We start from the raw sequence: 10,700 nt of genomic DNA, 5'->3' as shown, positions 1-10,700 counted from the left end.
TTCTTCATCTATGTTATTATTTTGGCCTCCTTTCACCTCCTTGCTGTACCCATCCGCATTCCCTAGTGTTACACTTAGGACATGCTAAATGGGCTTAATTTATGTATTGTGAACAGTCAGTGACAGACCTCGCCATGCGTGAAAGTAAACATTTATGTACGTCTTTGCCTTAGATGGGGACTACCCATCAGTTATATGCTGTGCAACGTCTAGCGAAAGGTCCTTACTCCTACCAGAACAGCAACTACAACGACAGTGACAACAGCGAGGGAAGGGCAACATCGGTTGCATTTTACATCGAAGGGCTGCGCATCCTTACGCGGGTTCAGGCGCTAACGCCAGCTCCCACGCTGCTGACAGCCGGCTGCCGGCAGAGCTCCGCACCAGCGCAGGTGCGGCTGGCGCCGCCCAGCCGGTGCTTCCACACACTCACGACGGCCACCGGCGGCTGCGCGCGCGGGCGGGAGTGCCACTAGCCGCAGGGCAGCGGGGACCGCGGGGTGGCGCCGGCCGTGTCCCGCGCTGCGGGCGGCCTCGCGCCTTGGATCACACCGCCGCCAAGCAGCCCCGGGCCAGGCCGCCTCCCGCCACACGCGTGCCGGCTACCGACGAGGCACCGGCAGCGCCCGGGCGGGCCGCGCCGCGGGCGTTTTGCTCCAGCCAGGCGTGACACCGAGACCACCGCGCTGGGGCGGCGGCGGCGCGACACACACACTCGCCCCCGCCCCCCTCGCGGCGGGGGGTTCCTGCCCCTCTCCCCGCGCTTCCCACGGGCCGCCGCCCGCCCGCCCCGGGGCTTCCCCGCGCTGCCTTCCCGCCGCGCTCGCGCTGCCGCTCCCCCTCCCTCGCGCCCGCCGGGCGGCCGCGCGCATGCTCGGGGCGCGGGGCGGCGCGTGCGCGGGGCGGCGCGGGGCGGCGGTCCTGCAGTGCGGGGCGGGCGGGCGGCGCGCGGGGCGGAGCGGGGGCGCGCGCGGCGGCGGCGGCGCGAAGTGAGCTGCGGCGCGAGCGGCGGGCGGGCGCGCACCGAGGCGCCGTCCCTCCGGCCCCAGCACCCCGGCGGGACCCCGCGGCCCAGCGCCCTCCTCCGCACCGCGGACAGCTCTCGGCGCCTGCAGTAAGTGCGCCCCGGGCACCGGCGCGGGCATAAACGGGGCTGGGGCCGGAGGCGGCGGCGGGGGGGGCGCCGAGTTCGGTACCCGCCGGGCTCGGTGCGGGCGGGAAGCTTCGCCGGGGCGCCGGCGGCGGGAGGGACGAGGCAGCCCCGGGCTGCCCCGCGCGGGGTTTTCCTGCCGGGAAGGCGGCGGGGGTGCGTGCGAGCGCGGCGGGATGAAGCGCGGCGGAGGCTGCGGCGGGGGCTGCTGGGTGGTGCGGTGCGGTCAGCCTCACCGGGAAAGTTGCGGTGTGAGGAGCGGCTGTGTGGCGGCGGGGTGGAGCGGGACGGTGCCCGCAGCCATCTGCCGCGAATTGTTGCCAGATAAAAGGAGACCGAACCCCGCATCGATCCGGTTATAAACACCGACAGCATCAAAAGGCGGCATTGATCAGTCGCTTTTACAGTTTGCGCTTGGAAATGTTTTGGTGAAAAGTGGAAGTCTTTGGTGTTCTTTTGTTCATTTGCAATGAGATAAGTGGGGGTTTGTTTGGTTTGGTGGTTTTTGGGTTGGGGTTTTTGGGGGATTTTTTTTTGTGTGGGTTGTTTTTGGGGTTTTTTTCAGTAGGGAAGAAAAAGGGGAAAAAAAAAAAAAAGACCGTGCGAAACTGAAGAGCAAGAGCAGTCCTCGCAAGGTCATCACACCCACCGGGAAAGCAGGGGTGCTCCCGGGTCCTTGCGGTCTTTTTATCGATACTCTTGCTGCCTGTAAGCAATGATTTCCTTGTATTTAACACGCGAGGTGCTTGCAGGGTGAACCTTGGGGTGCCTCTGCAAGCGGGTGCGCCCGGCTCGCCCCGCCGGCGGGGTAGGTGCGGGGTGGCGAGGCCGCGCTCCTGCTTATTTACTTGGGCATCAGTCGGAGTGAAGATGGAGGTGGGCGGAGGTAACAAAAGCTGCTGTGGGATCCAAGTCATTTCCCACACGAAGGCGTGAGGAGGAGGAGGGAAAGGAGACGACAGGAGGGAGAGATTCATTTCCAGAGATCAAAACAAAAGGAGGAGTAGGTTGAGGCAGATCGTGAGCAGCCGTGGGGGAAAGCGAGGCGTTTTCCGCGCTGACCCGAGCGGAGCGGAGTGCGGGGGCTCTGCGGGACCGGGGCGTGCGCGGCCGCGGAGGGAGGGAGCGCGGCCGCGGGGCAGCCTGGCCGGCGCAACTTTGCGCGCAAGCACCGCTTGGAGATGAGTTGTCCGCCCCCGGGGAGATGCGCTGCGTGTGCGGGGGAGAGCGGGAGGCGTGCCTGCCGGTGCCCCGGGGGGGCTTCTTCTCCCTCCTCTTCCCAAGCCCCCCCGCGAAGGGCTCTTTAACCGCCGGCTCCCGGCAGTGCGTGGCCGGCGGATCGCGCCCAGCACCGCGCTGCGGCGGCCACGCTTCGCCAGCGCACGGGGTGCCGCGGCGGGACACGGGGGGCGGCTCTGCGCGGGGCGGCCGTCCCGCTGCCGGTTGCGGCGGGGGCTGCTGGCAGGGCCCCCCCGGCGCTGCGCCCCCAGCGCTGCCCCCCTCCGCACACCCCGCGCACCGCGAGACCCGCCGCCCCGCGCCAGCCCCCCGCGGATCGCTGCCCCCTGCACGGCTGCCCGTGCCGCCGGCTCCCCGGTGCGAGGCTTCCCCCCCTCCCCCAGGGGTTTCCTCACCCCTTCGGAGTGTCCCCCCCTCCCCACTGCCCCCGCCAGGGAACGCCCCTCCCCCGCTCCCCCACCCCCCAGCCGGGCGGTCCCCTGCTTGCATGAAGCCACCTGCAAGGTCCCCTCACACACAGCCCCTGCGTCCTGTCCCCAACCCCATGCGCCTCTCCTCTGCTGAGGTGCCCCCGCGACGCTGCCCTGCCTTGCCCCAGCCCGGCTTGGTTGCTCCGACCTTCGACGTAGGGAGAAGTGGTCGGAGACCGGGGAGAGGCAGCGGGGAGCCTGATTTTACGCAACAGCAGACACCCCCCCTCCCCGCCCCTGGAGGAGCCCGTGCTGGGGCTTTTGGGAGGTAGGACGGGGCTCGCCACCTTCCTAGGGCGGGGGTGGGGGTGCCGTCGGGGCAGCCGGAGCTCCTGCCCGCCGCGCAGGTACCGCCGGGGGGAACCGCGCTCCCGCATCCCGCGTCGGCCCGACAGCGCAGCGCGGCCGGGGGAGGGGGGCGGCGGTGACCTGCACCGCCAGGCTTTTCGGCCGACAAAGAAACCGTGCAGTTAACAGGGTAAATGAAAAACCTGCCCTTTTAACTAAAATTGAGATGTGATTACTTGCACACCAGCACCTTCGCCAAGTTGCAAAAGGCTAAATTCTGTGTTCTTGTACAGAAGATGTTAATGTCAACAGATGTGTTTAAAAGGTACAAGTACTTCTCCTAACAATTCTGCTGGCAAAATATTTTTAGCAGTATTATTTTGTAGCGAGTGTTTCTGTGAATAGGTGTTCTCTTCCTTCATATATTAGAAAGTTCAACTCTCAGAGGTACTACCACCTCTTCACGAAGAAGAAAAAGATGCGCATATTTGCTAACCAGAATATGATAAAGGAACAGATTCCTCACATTCAGAGAAAAATAAGTATGTGAGGAAGCTAAGTCTTTGTGAAATATATACTCACTGGCCCTTTCAGAACACTAGTAGTTTGTTTCTATGACATGTTTTCAGACTCATCAGTTTTCACTACTATCCTTTTACTTGACATGCTTTTTTTTTTTTTTTTTAAAGAACACAATTTAAGAACATCAGTTTAGTTGAAAAGTCTTCCAGTAGTGTTAGAACAGCACTTTCAGGTTTGTGGTCTGTGATCAATTTTAATTAAAACTTTAATTACGTTTTGCTGCTTCGTTCAAACAAAGCATAAAGTAGTCTGGGCTAATGCTGCTGTCAAGGAAAAATAAGGAAACATTCTTAATCTTCATTATGTATTATTCCTGTTTTTTAATTAAGGACTGAATCCTTATCTTGTTGGGCTTAAAAGGAGTTTAGCCACAAACTTTTCTGACATAGAACCGCAATATTTGATCAGTTTTCTCAGTTGCCCTATCTCCTCGCCCCACACAAATGCATACCTATACATAGAATTACACCACTGATTTTTCAACGTGCCTGGTGTTCTGGAACGCCCAGCTATTGACAGCACATCAGCTGTTTGCTCAAGCAACGTCTGCTTCGGACCCTCACAGCATTACATAACCTCACAACTGCAGAGCCAATGCCAGAGATGTCCCTGCCATGCAGTCCCATTGTACAATTCCCCGTGTGCATTTCCCTGATGTATTATATTCTGGTAGAGTCATAGCTGATACGCACTACAGTACCACCCAGAAGAAAAAAAAAAAAAATGTGCTCTGGCCAGAATGGTAAGGCAAAATCTAACTGGGGCGTGATGGAGTAGTGTAGGACAGGGCAGAGCAGAGTGGAACAGAAGGCTGCCGGTTCAGCTTGCAGAGATCAGGCTGGCTGTGCGGGATGGATGCAATGCAACAAAGCTGGCTTTGGTGTTCTTTGGAAAAGGTGCTGTGTGTGTCCCAGGGTGTGACATCCTGCTGACTGCTGCATGTGTGGTGGTGCACTGGGGATGCCAACGTGCCTTCCAGCACGGTCCTGCTGGAGGGCATGGGGAATGGGCCACAGTACCATGGTCCGGCACCTCCATTTCTTCTCTTTTCCAGTGTGTTGGGATGGTACAGCCCTCTTGACTTTTGCCTGTACTCTCAATATAGCTGCAGGCAGGATCTAAGTTTAAGAATATAGATTCCTTTTAACAAACACATGAATATGGTGAACTTTGTTCTGGGAGCTTCCAAAATTGTTTACTTTTCAAGCTGTTGTCCTGATTCTGGTTTCCAGTTTTGGAATTCCAATTTTATGTCTGGCTTCACTCTGTGTTCCTGAGTTTTTTTGTATTATATCTGTGCCTCATGCTTGTATTTTAGGTATTCAGTTCTGTAAATTTTGCAGATTCTCGTGGATTTCAGAAGTTTGTCACTTGGGCAAATAATGCTGGTTCATCCGCTAATTGTGAATTAAACAGCAACGTGGACTAACTGAAATGAGGATTAGAAAACTGAAAATATGATAGGCAAATTTGTTTTTAAAGTACTTGGAATTGTAACACATAGCATTTACCATGAGAAACTGTGCTCCTTGTCTGTGATGTCAAATGTTTTCAGCACTGGTCTTCATCCCTTTGTTTTTAATGTGTACTGTTTTACCAGCGTGGATTGGGTCTAAATAGCCTGTGTCATTAGAGTGGTCTGAAAAGCAGCTTGTTTCAGAGTGGTTTTGATTGCCAACGGATTCTGCACTTTAATTTTGTTACTCTTCATGCCTAATTTTGACTCAGACTTCACTGTAATGAGTGTAGACCGTTTCCTCTGTCCCCATTTTCTTGTTGGTCCCCGTTAACCTTAACCTGCATTTGCATACCTTTTGCCATTCTGTATATCCTTGGCCTTTTTCTTTTCTTTGGAGTGTAATTTTGTTTCTTCTCTGATCTTTGTGTGCCTTAATTGCATCTTTGGATTGCTTTTCTCTTTACCAATTATCTTCTTCACTGTTTATTTCCCTTAATCCTTGGAAAGATCATGACTTACTCTATAGATGCGGCAACACCGAAGCCATTGCCTGATAAAGGAATACAGCATGAACAGGGAAGACTATGAGCGTATGTAGCAGCGCTGTAAGATGTAAGGATGCAGATGGGCTCCCATCACAGGGAGGCGCTTTCTTACCTAAGCTCCAACTCTTGACTTTATTCATAGAAAGAGAGAATCTTACCTTTTGAATTTTATGTTATTGTTCTGGGAATAATAGCTATAATCCTTCTCAAAGATAATGAAACAGGTGATAAAAAGGATACTTACTTGTGGAATACACAATCTCCACGTAGTGCTTCGAATCCTTATTGCTTTTTAAGTTATGATTTAAAGTTGCTAAGAATATGTTATTTTTTTGCAATTTGTGTTTAAACTCTGTGGACGTTATTCAAAGGGTCTCTGCTGTCAGGAGCTTTTCCAAAATTTAGATATGAATATGACCCAAAGTGCAATAATACACATTTAGGAAATTAAGGCAGATTATTAGACATGGTCTCACAGCTGAAAGCTGGATAAGAAGTAAGTAGTCTCAAGGAGGGAGTTGAAGGAGAGAAAAGATTAGAAGGCACTTGATACTAATTTCACTGATGTGTTATAAAAATAATCAAGCTGTTTTTCTTTGTGATTATTCCCCTGAGGAGGGTAAGGAACAGAATATGTTAAAACCACAGTTAATTGAAATAAAAGTGTTCATTGGGAGTGAGATAACAAATGCATCTTTTCTTGACCTAAACATGATGTATTCTGAAATTCTGATATCAAAGGCAAAGGAGGAAGTATTACAGATGTTATTGAAGATTTTCTGCCTGGAACAAATGCCATTAAGTCACGTTTTCAATCCCAGACTGTACAAATTTAACAGAACATATTATAGCTTCCCAGTTTTACTGTTTTGAAAGAGTGAGAGTTTGGTACATTCATGAGTTTGTCAACAACCTACAATTTTTGAAATAATGAGAAGTGATAATTAGAGGTAATCAAGTGGATCTTTTAAGATAATTATAATAAAATAATTCCCTATTAGGAAGATAAATAATTTTTAGATCACTTTCTTTATCATCACAAAGCCATTTGAGGAGTAATATGTATACAATCAGTATTACAAGTCTAAATTGATGTGCAGGAAAAAAACAAGCTCTGATGGTGATTTTTATAGTAATTTTTACACTTTTACACTAATACGTATGAGACATTGAACTTCTTGATTCAAATGATCTTTTATCACTTTTGCCTTAAAGCAGATTTAATTTTAAGTAATTGATGACTTGAGAAATGCATCACTGTTTTTGTGCAGCTCCACTCTATAGTTTACTAAATACCAGAAAGAATAATTTTACCTATTTCTCGTTCACTAATTTAGACTTTCTCAAAGTTCACTGATGAAATGACATAAAGATTGAGATCCGTGATGATAAGACTTGGAAATGGCATGTTGACTTTTCTTTTTTGGCCCTACCAACGTATTTCATACCATAGTTAGGCATAAGATGATGGAATTTCATTTAACTCCTGATGAGTTGAATCAGCTAGTATAATGATAACCAACAGGATTACCTTGTTCAAACTTCAATGAAGAATATAGTCAGCACTGTACAAGTCAAAGTGCACGCTCAGGAAGCAAACAAGGTCTGATGATGATTTACAGATCTTTTAGACTAATAAATATAAAGCTTTAAACCTTTTGATGAAGATTACTTTAATTAGTTTTAACTTGTAGCTAAATAAGAAGTTGTGTTCCAGAGGTGAAAGCTTTCAGATTCATAAATGTTTAACTCTTTAAGGGAGAATAATGAGAATTTTAACCAAGTGTCTAGCAGAGTCCATAACATTTGACTCAGTGATGCCTCTATCCAGCCTCCTGTTCATGAACAGGTACATATTTTTGAGGAAGAGAAAAAATCAGTCTTGATTTAAAGGCCACAGATAATGGAAAATGTATCTCAGTTCTCCCTAAGATTTTCTAGTAGTTAATTATCCTTAGTGTTAAAACGTACACCTTGCATCTTGGTTCTGGACTCCATTACAAGTTCTTGAGCCAATCTGTCTCTGAAGTAGTTGAAAGAATATTAATCTTAAATAGGTCAGCTGTTGAGCCAGGTGTGTATGAAGTACCTATGATTTGATTTCAGTATCTAAAACTAATTTCACAAAGGTAGTAAGTTACTGGGAATTATTTGTTTAATAAAAGATTAGTGTTCCATTTAGTAGAAAACATTTTTATTCAAAAGTAGATATTAAGTCATTCACTCCAAGATGGAATTAAATAGCAGTGAGGGGAGCCAAATATTATCCTTCTTGTGGAGTACATTTGAGAATATATGTGTATTTAATTAGACTTTATTCAGAATGGAGTTCTCTAAAATTAGAACATCGTGTTTATAAAGTTCTTTAGAATACAGCATATTTCTGTGTATTCTTTATCTGCTATATTTAGTCTTTATCTGCTATATTTAGAAATACAAAGTAACAAGACTCTTAGAGAGTGAAATTTGGGATATTAGTAGTTTGAATTAAAATGCTTTTGGTTTTTAATAGAAGTTGGTATGTATATATAAAAATGTGATTTTGAAAAGAATAAAAGTGAACATTTTTTCAAGGTCTTAGCACTGAAAATAAAATCAGCTCATATAATGGATAATGCTGCAAAAAGTTATTTGTGCAAGTATTGCCAATATCCAGCACATACCCAGTCAATGCTCTTTGATTACAGTGGGATATATATGGTACTTTCTTAAAGCAGTCATTTTTCTTTTTAAATGTATACTTTTTTTTCAAATTATACAAGTGAGTACCAATGTTAAGGAATGGTCTTGAAATACCTGTTTTGAATTGTGTAAAAGGCTTTCTCTTGAAATACCTGGTTTTGATTGCATAAAAGTCTTTCAGTTTGAAAGTATGATGGCCTGAAAAAGAGTTTTAGTTAGATGCATAAAATGTTGGACCGCACTGATGATTTTTGCAAACCAGACTGATTTATACAAAAGGACTGTATCTTCAAATGCCTTCTAACAAAGTTTTACCTGTGTATTTCACCTGTTTTGTTGCTTGTCTTTTTTTTGCGTTTGGCCTGAATGTGTTGGTACTCTTGGGTCTGATCACATCAGCCACATCATAAGGTCAGAGGATGCTCTGCAGCATGCTCCAGTGGGCTTGGAATCTGGTCCTTGGCATCCATGCAGAATGAAAAAAAATAGAAGATTAGCATGCTTTTTGGCCTTGCAATCAGAATTTTAGATGTTTTACCTTGTTAAACTTTTATATTATGCATCCTAAATGAGGACAGTCAAGGAATCACAAACTGTTTTTTTCCCACTATAAGTGCACGAAATGCATGCCGCCTTCTGTCAGTGAATTTCTGATGATAACAGCTGTATTACTGAAATGCCAAAGTGCTTAAGCGAAGTAGCTTCTAAGGCTCCATTTTCTTTCTCAGGTATAGTCACAAAGCAGCCTTTATCATTCTCATAACAAGTTTTGTTTACAAAACTTGTCTCTTCCTATGGTACCCATTGGGCAAGTGCTTATCTATTATAGTTCAATGGCTGTTTTTTATTTTAATTCTTGCCTGGTGAAATAGGAATTTTGGAAGGAGTTATGGTGCTTTACATTTTTCTCAAGTGTCTGCCACAAAGAGGTGCTCATGGAATGCAGATCAATAAGTAATGCTAATTTCCACATGGTTGAAGAGGTGAACATTACTCATTGAGGCGTCCCACTCTCTTATATGAGAATGTAATCCTGAAGTGTCAGCAGGTACTAACTATGCCTCATGTCCTATCTCATCCTCAGCTTTAGTGATCCCTTGTTTCCTGCCTTTGATTCCTGCTTCCTCTCTTTGATTTTGCTCCAACAGTCTCCTGATTTTGCTCCAACAGTCTCCTGTTGCCCAAGAGCCTCCCTCTCCTTAACGATACCTGGCTGTGCATGTTTCACCACTGTGGATGCCTCCTTCATCTTGCATTTTAACTGTGGTTTTGTGTTTGTTTTTTAAACTGTGAGCTTCATAACACAAGGATCTGGCCTTCGTATATATTCCAGAAGGTACAGCTATACGTACAGTGCTATAAGGGTAAATACTTTTATTAAAATTTAAAATTTTAACAACATATACAAGATACTGTAACTACAGCTAGTGCAGAAGGGCAAGGTGCATGTTCAGGGATTTCATGAGGTGACTCTGAACCAATCCATGTCTGATAGCAGTGACTGAGTCCCTCTCCTGCAAAGCTAATTAGGATACATTTATTCTGCAGGCACTGGGTTTTGAGTGAAGTATGCTGACAGCCGTAAACCAAATGTATGATGTACCTGCAGCAAGCCAGACACAGCAGTACAGCGCTTAGCATGGCTTATGTACTCAGGTCTTCATCCTGCCCTTGAGCAGGTTATGCAGCTCACACCACGTTCTACTTTGCCCCGGCATGGCAGTTTGCAGTGGCAAAGCCAGCAAGTTAAAGGCTGGCTCGGGCACGTGCTCTGCTCCAGCTGCAGGGCAGACCCTGCAGTGTAGGTGCACCCTAGAACACGTTCTAAACTGCAGGGCTGGTATCCAAAGATTTCTAGACTGGTATTTTCAAAGAGAGGTCTGTAAGAAGTCACAGTGCAGTGTGAACAGATGTTGAATACAGCTGTGTTCTTTCTGTGTGTCTGTCTGCTTTGTCTGTTGAATCGCTGTCTTCAGTGCTTTAATTCCCCGTATCTTAGTGCAAGGCCCGAGATGTAGTTCCTTGTGAATCTGTGTAGTCTGAACACAGCCCATGTATTTCTTTTTTTTTTTTCTGGGTTGTCAGTGTGGGAAGATGTGATATAGGAGACTGAAAATGTTGCAATAATTTAGCATAACATACTCTGCGGTTTTCATTTCTACGTGCTGTTATCAATGGTCCTTCTATCAGTATGTACATATCACTTTGTCATAACATCTGTGGTGTTTAATTAGCTTAACAAAATCTATTCATGTGAGTTCTTCAGTCACAAAGCAGTCGCTTTT

General features: G+C 47.3%; 1 protein-coding gene across 2 annotated transcripts in view; it reads left to right on the top strand.

Moving 5' to 3' along the window:
• The first annotated feature begins 917 nt into the window (after positions 1-917).
• The window catches only part of VSNL1 (visinin like 1), a 93,009-nt gene continuing 83,226 nt past the window's right edge, over positions 918-10,700 (top strand). Inside the window, exon 1 of one of the 2 annotated variants that reach the window (XM_037392984.1) lies at positions 918-1,114. The gene's annotated coding sequence lies outside the window, so the exon portion shown is untranslated. Of the gene's footprint in view, positions 1,115-2,135; positions 2,154-10,700 lie in introns of those variants that run through there. The other variant, XM_037392986.1, reaches the window with a different exon arrangement.

Source organism: Falco rusticolus, chromosome 6 (assembly GCF_015220075.1).
Source record: "Falco rusticolus isolate bFalRus1 chromosome 6, bFalRus1.pri, whole genome shotgun sequence".
NCBI classification, from domain to species: Eukaryota; Metazoa; Chordata; class Aves; order Falconiformes; family Falconidae; genus Falco; species Falco rusticolus.
This window is presented reverse-complemented; position numbering and strand designations above follow the sequence as displayed.